A 13,055-nucleotide genomic window follows, 5' to 3' on the forward strand; every position below is an offset into this window, starting at 1 on the left:
TGAGGTCGGAAGGTGAGTGAGCTGCCCCGGAATGGACACGACACCTGTAGGCACGCCACGCACCCTAAAATGTACAGCACTTGACTGTGAAATCAGTGTTTTCATAATGAGCTTTCAGATTGTTCAGCAATTTCCTAACTAATTTGTAGTCAGAAATTCAGCGAGAGGAAAGTTTTGAAGCAGGTGGTTCTGCAATAAGATGACAGACTCAGTTTTATGGAACTTCTAAATTTCCGGAAATAAGGGGTGAACCCCGTATTATCATTGATATCACCTGACAGAAGGAAAGATAGCTGACTTAGTCATTGAGGGAACCATTAAGGTTTAATTAGGTTCTTTGGTTGCCTGGTGTGTCAGAGGAAACTTCGCTCTGCAATAAAAACGGAAACTCACAGTGGGTCAGTCAGTATCAATGGAATATTAATGTTTCATTTTGAAGATGCTTAGTCAGAACTGGAAACAACAGAAGTCATTTATGTTTTAAGTTGCAAGGTGGGTGAAGAAGGAATGGACAAGATTAGAGAGAGTATCCCTAGTTGGTTAAGACCAGAGTGGTCACAGTTATAAGCTTCTGATGAAACCATTTGTTTGATATTGTAGGTTAAAGTCAGCTGAAACAAAGGAACATATATAAACTGGAAGATGTAGGAAATGTATCACAAATTACACAATGTTAATGGAGTGATAAAAACTGATTTAATTTCTCCAGGTGAATAACCTACAGCATACCTAGCCAATTCTGCCACACCTCATCAGTTATTCACTTTGTCCTCCCACACCCTCTCTAAAACTTAAAACAAAATTGCTTTCTCTTTTTCCCAGAACTAATGAAAGACATTTGACCCAGAAGATCAAGTCTGACCTGATGAACATTTTTCATTATCATTTCGTCTTTCTGGCATCTGCAGTTTTATTTATTCATGCGGTGTTCTTGAGCTTCATTACCCCACAAAGAAAAAAATCCAGAACAGTTATAACAGTCCAGCTAATGAAAAGACTATTAAGGTCAAAATATAACTGTTATATTTCTAACAAGATTGACAATTTGATGTTAACTAACATTGAGTCTCACCTGCCACTCTGTTTTGATCTTTATACCATAGTACTTCTTGCAGGTTTGGCAGAATTACCTGTTTAAAATAATCAGCAAACAGAAGTGGTGTGAGAACAGGAATCTGTGAGTTGGCATTAGCCATTTCCAGTTACTCTGAGGCACATTGAGCTCCAGTCTTTTTCATTCCCCTTAACTAGTGCTGAAATCAGTTTATTACCACTTGCCAAATCCCACTATCTCTAGTCTTCGGCAATGTTTTGTTTGTTTATCATAGAATCAGAATCAAAATCGGGTTTAATATTGCTGATAGATTTTTGTTGTTTTGAGCAACGGTACATTGAAATACATAATTTTTTAAACTTTAAATGTGTGTGTATATATATATATTTAATTAAATAGTAAAAAGTAAATAGTGCAAAAAGAGAGCAAAAAATAGTGAGGTAGTGTTTATTCACAATGAAAACAACTAAACATCTTGGAAATTTGGTCATTTTGATATTACATGGACACTATTGGAGTTAATTCCTCATATTAACGGAAAGACCAACTTGGCTTGTATGTTAGCTTTTGCAATAAATTATCGCCCATTTTATTTTTTAAGCTGTAATTATCTTTTCACATTGGTTGAATTTGCTCTGTTCAAGGTTATAAAATATCCTGAATTTCATGTCTTACAATATTTATAATTATACAGTATTCTGCAATGATGTTTGCCGAATACTTTATCATTCACAGAAAGGTCAAAGGTTTAACAGATTAAATGTCCTTAAGCATATATGTACATCATTATGGGAAAGCTGCACACAATTTACCAAGAGACAAATTTCCAGTTAACCAAATTATGCACAATGTTTAGTGTTCACTGAGATTAAGAAGAAAATTCCTAAATGGCACCAGAAATACATAATTTTTGAGAATTATAAGCCATCATGCAATAAGATTGAGCCAGACGTTCCCCTATCCAAGAAGCCAGCTAAACCCCAGGTGGGATAATTGTGTGGTTGAAATCGCTGTGAACTATGTGTAATCACAGTAACATTCCCATCCCGATCAGTGACAGACTGGGCTAATTATTAGCAACATCTTTTTTTCTGACTTCAGCTTGTTTTAATTTTTTTTGAACATGAAGATGAAATGCGTGGCAGCATTTTACGAGAACCAATTATTATGTCAACACAGTTCTCATGGTGAAACTGTCATACCAAATATAAAACAAAATCAATTGGCCGATGTTACCCTTTTTATTTTAAATGAACTATTCTGTAATAGCTCCAATTCAGTTCTTAAAATTAAAAAAAAATATATCTAACTTATTTATTGAGGTACAGTGCAGAATAGTCCCTTCCAGCCAGCAATTTCCCAATTTAATCCTAGCCTAATCATGGGACAATTTATAATGACCAATTACCCTACCACTGGTACACCTTTGGACAGTGGGAGGAAACCCACACATTCATGGGGAGAACGTACAAACTCCTTACAAGCCGTAGCAGGAATTGAAGCCAAGTCACTTGTACTCTAACCACTACACTACCATCCTGTTGGAACTTGTTTCATATGAGGCAGGCAGATATTTTTGGTGTAATTTCTTAAAGTCAACTTAACCACTAAATGGTGATGGATGGGATTCCATCTTTCAATCACACTGCATCAAGCAGATCGTGATTAGCTGTAGGCTTTTTTGCCCTTCACAGCACCACCTGCAAATTCTTCTCCAAGTCACATCCGATTTGGAAACGTATCACCTTTCCTCTGTGATCTCAAGGTCAAAAATTTCCAATTGCCTTACCCAGCTGCACTATAAATCTATCACAAAGTGGGGTGCTGTTCAAGAAGGCAATGGTCCACCTTAGGTAGCTTAGGGGCAATTATTAACCACTGACCTTGCCAGTAAAGATGAATCTCATGAGTAATCTAGAATAAAGAGACTAACTCCTCAGTCCACTATAGTTACTTTTTATCAGTTGCTCGTTGTCTCAAATCATTTTTTTTCTAAGAAGATAAAAGCATTTACAGAACAAAAGCTTTATTCAGTTTCAGATGTATTTGTCACATGTACATTGAAACACACATTGAAATGTATTGCTTCTGTTAACAAACAACTGGCCCAAGGATGTGCTGGGGGCAGTCCGCAAGGGTCACCAAACATTTTGTTGTCATTACAGCATGCCCACAGTGCTCGGCAGAAAAACACAGAACACAACAAGAAACAAAAACAACAACAGCAAAACAATTTTCTTTCCTCCCTCCCATGCACCCACATGCAGGATAATTCTTTGCTTTGTAAACTGCACTGATAGAAGGCATTACAATGTCATCACTGACAAAGAGAGTCCATTTACAAAGTGCCGAGTTTTCATGGGTCAGACATAATCTTAACATGAAGTTCAAGGGCCTCAAAATGGTATCTAGACCACCAAACCATCAATGTCACAATCTTTAAAGTTATTTTCTTCTGGATGGCCGAAGTGCACTCCCACCCCCACATGCACATGGAAGCCGGCAAAAGGGATCACCCTTCCACACAGCACTGGCAGCTAATTATATGCAGAATTAGTCTGGTGAAAAATAAATAGAACTACAGATACTCGAATCTGAAGCAAAAGCAGAAAACCTGTAAGAACTCAGCCAGCCAACCAGCATCCACAGTCAGTTCAGAGGGAGGGCCATTGACCTGAAGCAGTAACTCTTTCTCTCTCTACAGCCGCTGCTTGACTAGTTGCTGCAGCAGTTAGTGCGGCTGCCGCACTATTCCACTATGCCGCACGCGGAGCCTGCCTATTCTCTCTGACATATCAGTTACCCTCAGGCAATCCTGTTCTCTTTCATGTTCTGAAAGTCACAAGACACACTATAGCAGCAGAATTAGGCCACTTGGCCCATCAAATCCACTCCCCAATCCATCATGGCTGATTTATTATCCTTCTCAGTTCCATTCTCCTGCCTTCTCATTGTACGTTTGCCAACCTGACTAGCTAAGAACCTATCATTCTCTGCCTTAAACATACTCAATGACTTGGTCTCCACAGCCATCCATGGCAACGGATTCCACGGATTCACCACCCTCTGGCTAAAGAAATTCCTTCTCATTTCTGTTCTAAATGGACATCCCTCTGTTCTGAGGCTGTGTCCTCGGGTCCTAGGCTCACCCACTTTAGGAAATATCCTGTCCACATCCACTCTGTTTAGCCTTTCAATATTCGATAGGTTTCAATAAAATCTAATCGGAAGACCACAATCCATGTGGATTGGTGATAATATCTCCTCGCTGACGATCAACACTGGTGCACCTCAGGGGTGTGTGCTTAGCCCACTGTCCTACTCACTCCATATCCATGACTGTGTGGCTAGGCACAGCTCAAATACCAGCTATAAATTTGCTGATGATACAACTATAGTTGGTAGATTCTCAGATGGTGACAAGAGGGCGTACAGGAGTGAGATATGCCAACTAGCAGAGCAGAGTCATAGCAACAACCTGGCACTCAATGTCCGTAAGATGAAAGAGCTAATTGTGGACTTCAGGAAGAGTAAGACGAAGGAACACATTACCATCCCCATAGAGGGATCAGAAGTGGAGAGAGTGAGCAGTTTCAGGTTCCTGGATATCAAGATCTCTGGGAGGGTCTAACCTGGTCCCAACATATCGATGCAGTTATAAACAGGAGCTTGAAGAGATTTGGTATGTCAACAAATATATTCAAAAACTTCTATACATGTACCGTGGAAAGCATTCTGACAGATTGCATCACTGTATGGTATTGGAGGCAGGGGCTACTGCACAGGATCAAAAGAAGCTGCAGAGGATTATAAATTTAGTCGGCTCCATCTTGGGTACTAGCCTACAAAGTACCCAGGACATCTTCAAGGAGCAGTGTCTCAGAAAGGCAGCATCCATTATCAAGGACCTCTAACACCCAGGGCATGCCCCTTTCTCACTGTTACCATCAGGTAGGAGGTACAGAAGCCTGAAGGCACACACTCAGTGATTCAGGAACAGCTTCTTCTCCTCTGCCATCCGATTCCTAAATGAACATTGAACCTTTGGACACTACCTCACTTTTTTAATATATATTATTTCTGGGTTATTTGCGCAATTTTTAATCTATTAAATATACGTATACTGTAATTGATTTACTTATTTATTATTATTAATAATTTATTTTATTTTTCCTCTTCTTCTATATTATGTATTACATTGAACTGCTGCTGCTAAATTAACAAATTTCATGGCACATACCAGTGATAATAAACCTGATTCGGATTCTGAGATCCCCCCTCATTCTTCTAAACTTCAATGAGTAGAAGCCCAAAGTCACCAAACGTTCCTCGTATGTTAACCCTTTTATGGGAAAGTAAGTAAGCATGCAGGTACAGCAGGCAGTGAAGAAAGCTAATGGCATGTTGGCCTTCATATCAAGGGGAGTTGCATATAGGAGCAAAGAAGTCCTTCTGCAGTTGTACAGGGCCCTGGTGAGACCACACCTGGAGTATTGTGTTCAGTTTTGGTCTCCAAATTTGAAAAAGGACATTCTTGCTATTGAGTGAGCGCAGCATAGGTTCACGAGGTTAATTCCCGGGATGGTGGGACTGTCATATGTTGAAAGATTGGAGCGACTGGGCTTGTATACACTGGAATTTAAAAGGATGAGAGGGGATCTGATTGAAACATATAAGATTATTAAGGGATTGGACACGCTAGAGGCAGGAAATGTGTTCCTGATGTTGGGGGAGTCCAGAAACAGAGGCCACAGTTTAAGAATAAGGGGTAGGCCATTTAGAACAGAGTCGAGGAAAAACTTTTTCACACAGAGAGTTGTGGATCTATGGAATGCTGTGCCTCAGAAGGCAGTGGAGGCCAATTCTCTGGATGCTTTCAAGAAAGAGTTAGATAGAGCTCAAAGATAGCGGGGTCAAGGGATATGGGAAGAAGGCAGGAACGGGTTACTGATTGTGGATGATCAGCCATGATCACAGTGAATGGCGGTGCTGGCTCGAAGGGCCGAATGGCCTACTCCTGCACCTATTGGCTATTGTCTATTGTCTTTCATCTCCAGAATCAGCCAATCTTCTATCTATACCAGCATCTTTCCTGTAATTCCTTGAGCTCTTATCTTGGTAAGCATCTTGTCAAGGTCCTGATTAACATCCAAGTAAACAACATCCACTGACTGTCTCCTATCTATCCTGCCTGAGAAAGTTCGAACAGATTTGTCAGGCAAGATTTCCCTTTAAGGAAACCATGTTGATTTAGGCGTACTTTATTATACACCTCCAAGGACCCTGAAACATCATTAATAATGGACTCCCGCATCTTTTCAACCACTGAGATCAGGCAAGCTGGCTAATAAATTCCTTTCTTCTGCCTCCCTCCCTTCTTGAAGAGTGGAGTGTAATTTGCAATTTCCAGTTCCTCCAGAACCATTCCAGAATCTAGTGATCCTTGAAATATCATTACTAATGCCTCTTCAATCTCCTCAGCTACCTCTTTTTGAACCCTGGGGTAGTCCATCTGATCCAGATGACCTATCTACCTTCTGATATTTCAGCTTCCCAAGAACTTTCTCTTTAGTAATAGCAATTACACTAACTTCTGCCCGCTGATGCTTCTGAATTTCTGTATCTTCCACCGTAAAGGCTGACACAAATTACTTATTATTGCATTTGAGGTTGGAGACATACTTATGACACGAAATACTGCCAATTATGGGTAAGGAGGCAAATCAGATACTGTAATATGCTCCTTAGTGTAGTTTAGTGTCATAAAGAATCAATCAGGAGATGATGGCACTGCGTGAGAGAGAATAAATTGCGAAAGTATAGGCAAATAAGGGGCCTAATGGGATATCTCCCTGGGAACTGGAACAAACCCAACAAATCAAACGTCCTTTCTCTCTGTTGTTTTAAGTATGATAAAATGATAAGGCAAGGGTTGAGCATTCTTCACAGCTCCTGCTCTGTGTTCCAGTACTGCCTTACCTAACCCCCGCAGAGTAAAGAACAATTGTGACCTTTCTTCCTCTTTATATTTAAACTGGATAACAAACAGATGGGCGAGTGTGTTGTTTGGAGAACTGATACACTTAATTGGGTTGTACACTATCAAATGGCCAGTGTGAATCATACTACTCTTGATGGCTTTTTTCTAATAACTTTCCATGAACTAAGAACTAAGAGCACGTTTTCAGTTGAATTAAGAAACATTACAATGATAACCACATATGCCTTGAGACCACATACACGCAGACTTCACAAAATCATGTTTGGGTGCTGGACAGTCGGGAAATTGTGGCTGAGAGGCGATTAGGCCGTGCCACTGAGGATTGAGTTGTGCAATTAGACAATGATAGTCAGTATGATTCACTAAAAGATGAGTCATCTGAGTTGCCAGTCCAAAAAGTACAGCAGGATTAACAACAGGCTGTCAACTATGGTTTAGGAGGCACTGGCCAAAGTTCAGCATAAAAGCAGCTTTAATTGGTTAGATACGTTACAACTACTTGTTACAAAGTTGGATTGTGTCCGCAGCACATCGCGTACATCAGTGATTGATTGAAAAGCCATAAACTGTGAGGAGAAGTCTGAAGTATAAATAGCAATGCTAGAAGCTCTCTGTGGGTCAGGTAATATCCACAAGACCATAAGACAGAGGAGCAGAGTTAGGGATTTGGCCCATTGAGTCTGATTTTTTTGCCCTCTCAAACCCTTTCTCCCGCCTTCTTCCCATAATGGTTAATCCCCTTACTAATCAAGAACTTATCAATCAATTTTAAATATATGCAATGATTTGTAAACCACAGATTTACCACTCTCTGGCTAAAGGAATTCCTCCTCATCTCTGTTCTAAAGGAACATCATCCCTCATGAAGATGGCTGAGCTTGAAATGCCGGATAAAATCGATACATTGACCTGGCTGGAAGCCCAAGAAGAGTTTATTCAGAAGTCCTTCTATTCTGAGGGTGTGCCCTCTGTTCCTAAACTCGCCCAGTATAGGAAACATCCCTTCCACACCCACTCTGTCTGGGTCTTTCAATAACATAAACACAGCAAAGTCTGCAGATGCAGGAAATCCAGAGCAACATGCATAAAGTACTGGAAGAACTCAGCAGCTCAGGCAGCATCTGTGGAAATGAACAAATGGGTGACATTTCAGCCAAGATCCTTGCTCAGGACTGAGAAGAAAAAAGGTAGTTTTATTAAAAAGGTGGAGGGAAGGGAAGGAGACTAGCTGGAAGGTGATAGGTGAAGCCAGGTGGTTCGAAAAGGTCAAGGGCTGGAGAAGAAGGAATCTGATAAAAGCAGAGTGGACCATCAGAGAAAGGGAGGAGGAGGAGACCCAGGGGGAAGTGACAGGCAGGAGAGAAGAGGTAAAAAGGTCAGAGTGAGGAATGTGGGGTGGGGGGGATTTGTTAACCGAAAGAAGAAATCGATATTCATGCCATCAGATTGGAGGCTACCCAAACAGAATATATCAATACATCTATCATTATTAAGGCAGTGGGAAGGTTGGGTGAATGCAGTTGTATGGGAAACACAGGACATGCGGGTGAGGGTAGCGTCAGTAGTGGAGGGAGGGAAGCCCCATTCTCCGATATCTTGGAATGGAAAGTCCTGTCCTGGGATAGATGCAGCAGAGGCGAACAGACTGAGAAAAAGGAAAAGTATTTTTACAGGAGATAAGGTGGGAAGAGGTATAGTTGAAATAACTGTGGGAATGAGTAGGTTTATAAAAGATGTCAGTTGACAAAGAGATCGAGAAAGGGGAGGGAGGTGTTAGATTCAATATTCAATAGGTTTCTATGAGACTACCCCTCCATTCATTTCTCTACACCCTGGAGCCATCAAACACTCCTTATAAGTTAATCCTGTCATTCTGACTAAACAAATCCCTCCTCGTGTCTGCTCTGAATTCTGCCTTGTATTCTGAAACTGTGCGCTCTGGTCCTAGACTTCCCAATTGGAGGATACATCCTCAACAGATCCACTCTATCTCAGCCTTCCAATATTCGATGTTTCTATGAGATATCAAGCATAATTAATGTTCTATTTCACAACTTTAAACAGAACATTTAATAAGGATAAGGAGAAGTTAGATATCAAAAGTTGTATTTTGCAAAGTTGGGGAAGGAGAGGAGTAATGGTGCAAACTGAAAGGAATTGAATGCTGGTGGTGAAGGAAAGGACAGAGGTGGTGTCTGGGAGAGGGTGATGAAAGATTGTTATTCCTAGCAGATCTGTCTGGAGAAGTTATAAGTAGGAGATACAGATGATCAGTTCTTGGTAAAGTGCTGCACATTTAGAAGGGGTGGGTGAGTTAGGTGCTGGGAAACATTGGGGCAGCCAACTTCATACCATCCTTTCACAATGAATAGGTAACTGTGGAAGACCCCAAGGGAGGCATCCAGCTGTATCAGAAACTCTGAAGTGTCTACCAGCTGGGATGAAGATACCTAGGTTAAGAAATGCATGCAGAGTTGAAGGTGCTGGAGGGACACATCAACAGCTCAGGCTTGGAATTTATTGAGATGGGAATGTGGAGAGTCTCTGCTGTGGACCAATCAAAAATATTCACAGAATATGCCAAGAGATGAGATTAGGAAGTTTTATTTATTTCTTATTTTTTTAATTGGGATACAGTGCAGAATCGGCCCTTCCAGCACAGCAACCCCATACTTAACCCTAGCCTAATCATGGGACAATTTACAATGACCAATTAACCTACCAACTGGTACAACTTTGGACTGTGGGAGGAAACCGGAGCACCGGGAGGAAACCCACCCGGTCACAGGGAGTACGTACAAACTCCTTACAAACAGCGTCAGGAAGCTAGAGGAAGGTAACTGGTGAAGAGATCTGAAGAAATATTAGAGTTCAGGAATACATGACCTCTGATGCCTGATGGAAGGAGGAAAAGTCTTAAGGCGATGAATGGGGAGGAGGATAAAGTGGAACTGCAGAACAGGAGAGCGTTCGTTCAGAGAATTCAAGAGCGTGCATGTGTTGCATGTGATGTCAGGGTCCGACCAGCAAAGAATTTTAATAATGCTGTGCATCTTAAGCATATCTTGGGTGGATCCAGAATGTGAAAGTCGCACGTTCAGTTGGAATTCACATGGATCAAGTTGGAGCTGCAGACATTTGCTAAGGAATGAAATATGGGTGTGGTTGTCAATTTATCAAAGAGGGAAGCAGAAACTATTGAGCCTGAATGAGGTAAAAGAGACAAGAGGAGAGAAGAGTTAAGCTTTCTGCAGGGGTGACAATGAATTTAACAGGAATAGAAACTAATTTATAGTTTCATTGAATTCCATTAAATTTAACTATCCGAGACAATCAAATTTTCCAGTTTGTATCAAAACCGGCTACTTCTTTTATTTTATTTTCGGGCCAACTGCTGTGTTTTGACTCACACTGTTCTAGCATTGGCTTTTCTCCCTCTCCTCTATTTTCAGTCATCTCCACCAGACTAAACAGCTGTGATTAACAAGCCTCGACTGAGCTAGCAACATCATTTATTGTCTCGTTCAGCCTCTCTTAGTCTCCACTCTATTACAGACGTCGTATTTTTTTCTCTCTCCGTTTTGCAATTGAAGTCAAGATTTATTTATTTAGAGATATAGTGTGGAACAGTCCCATCCAGCCCAACGAGCAGCACCTATTTAACCCTTGCTTGATCGTGGGACAATCTACAATGACCAATTTACCTATTTACCAGTTTACTGATCTACCAGTAATCTACAATTACTGATTTAAACTACAAACATTTGCATAGACAGGGACTTATTAGAGAGAGTCAACATGGATTTGTGCATGGTAGGTCATGTTTAACCAATCTATTAGAGTTTTTCGAGGAGGTTACCAGGAAAGTGGATGAAGGGAAAGCAGTGGATGTTGTCTACATAGATTTCAGTAAGGCCTTTGACAAGGTCCCGCATGGGAGGTTAGTTGGGAAGATTCAGTCACTAGGTATACATGGTGAGGTAGTAAATTGGATTAGACATTGGCTCAATGGGAGAAGCCAGAGAGTGGTAGTGGAGGATTGCATCTCTGAGTGGAGGCCTGTGATTTGTGGTGTGCCACAGGGATTAGTGCTGGTCCATTGTTATTTGTCACCTATATCAATGATCTGAATCATAATGTGGTAATTGGATCAGCAAATTTGCTGATGATACAAAGATTGGAGGTGTAGTGAACAGTGAGGAAGGTTTTCAAAGCTTGCAGAGGGCTTGGACCAGCTGGAAAAATGGGATGACAAATGGCAGATGGAGTTTAATGCTAACAAGTGTGAGGTATTGCACTTTGGAAGGAAAAACCAAAGTAGAACATACAAGGTAAATGATAGGACATTGAAGAGTGCAGTAGAACAAAGGGATCTGGGAATACAGATACAAAATTCCCTAAAAGTGGCGTCACAGGTAGATAGGGTAGTAAAGAGAGCTTTTGGCACATTGGCCTTTATAAATCAAAGTATTGAGTATAAGAGTTGGAATGTTATGGTGAGCTTGTATAAGACATTGGTGAGGACGAATTTGGAGTATTGTGAGCAGTTGTGGTCACCTAATTACAGGAAGGATATTAATAAGGTTGAAAGAGTGCAGAGAAGGTTTACAAGGATGTTGCCAGGACTTGAGAAACCGAGTTACGGAGAAAGATTGAATAGGTTAGGACTTTATTCCCTGGAGCATAGAAGAATGAGGGGAGATTTGATAGAGGTATATAAAATTATGATGGGTATAGATAGAATGAATGCAAGCAAGCTTTTTCCACTGAGGCTAGGGGAGAGAAAAAAAAACAGAGGACATGGGTTAAGGCTGAAGGGGGAGAAGTTTAAAGGGAGCATTGGCTTCTTCACACAGAGAGTGGTGGGAGTGTGGAATGAGCTGCCAGATGAAGTGGTGAATGCAGGCTCACTTTTAACATTTCTTAAAAACTTGGACAGGTACATGGATGAGAGGGGTATGGAGGGATATGGTCCAGGTGCAGGTCAGAGGGACTAGGCAGAAAAGTTCCACACAGCCAAGAAGGGCCGAAAGGCCTGTTTCTGTGCTGTAATGTTCCGTGGTTCTATATTTCAGCTGCAAGGAAATACAATACTGTCCATTTTCTGTTTGATGTATGTTTAGCATTTCTCGACAGCAGGAAACTTGCTTATAAATAAATCTCTTACATCAAAAGTGTCACAGCAAAATAACTGTTAAGTGCTGAACAGAAAGGAGGTTGGGTATACTGGCCACAGGATATAGAAAACCAAATAACTAATCAATTGTCAAAGATTTGGATTGCTAAATGAGGTTGACTGTAGTACTTAAGATGTTATTGGTTCAACTAGTCATACGTCTCATGTGAAAGGGTTTTCAGTACTATAATGAAATGCTTAAAATCAAAAGTACTGTATCTTCCGTAAAGAAGGAAATGTTAACAAAATTACTTGGTCTTATGGTCGTTAAAATTATATCACGTTATCGTTTTCTTCTATCACACTATACAACACTGGCAAAATTATAAATGGAAAGGTGTGTTGTAACTGGTGGAATTCTGATAACTAAAGGATAGTTATATCCATGAGTCCTGGCACTAACGGATCGCAAATGATCATCCTCATTCAGATAAGCCACAAAAAATTGCTAGAGTTGAAAAAGGAAAATAAAAATCACATTGGTGCATTGGACAGGAGAATTCCTTGTCTGTGGAGCTCAAGGAGCGACGCCATAAAAAGGGGACGTCCAACATTAACAACCCCTGTCACCCAGATCATGTCCTCTTCTCATTGCTACCATCAGGAAAGAGGTACAGAAGCCTCAAAGCACACACGCAATGATCAGGAACAGCTTCTTCCCTTCTGTCATCTGATTTCCGAATGGACACTGAACCCACGAACACTAACTACCTCACTACTTTTTTATTTCCATTTTTGCACTGCTTATTTAATTTTACTATTTTATGTGTGTGTGTGTATAAATATATATATGATTATGTATTGCATTGTACTGCTGTCACAAA

At 40.7% G+C, this 13,055-nt stretch overlaps 1 long non-coding RNA gene across 1 annotated transcript in view; it reads right to left on the reverse strand.

The window, feature by feature from the left end:
- The window catches only part of LOC132398642 (uncharacterized), a 154,037-nt gene that overhangs the window by 27,965 nt on the left and 113,017 nt on the right, over nucleotides 1–13,055 (reverse strand). Inside the window, exon 2 of the long non-coding RNA XR_009513732.1 lies at nucleotides 1,073–1,130. This is a non-coding gene — a long non-coding RNA (uncharacterized LOC132398642). The remainder of the gene's footprint in view (nucleotides 1–1,072; nucleotides 1,131–13,055) is intronic.

Source organism: Hypanus sabinus, chromosome 8 (genome assembly GCF_030144855.1).
Source record: "Hypanus sabinus isolate sHypSab1 chromosome 8, sHypSab1.hap1, whole genome shotgun sequence".
NCBI classification, from domain to species: Eukaryota; Metazoa; Chordata; class Chondrichthyes; order Myliobatiformes; family Dasyatidae; genus Hypanus; species Hypanus sabinus.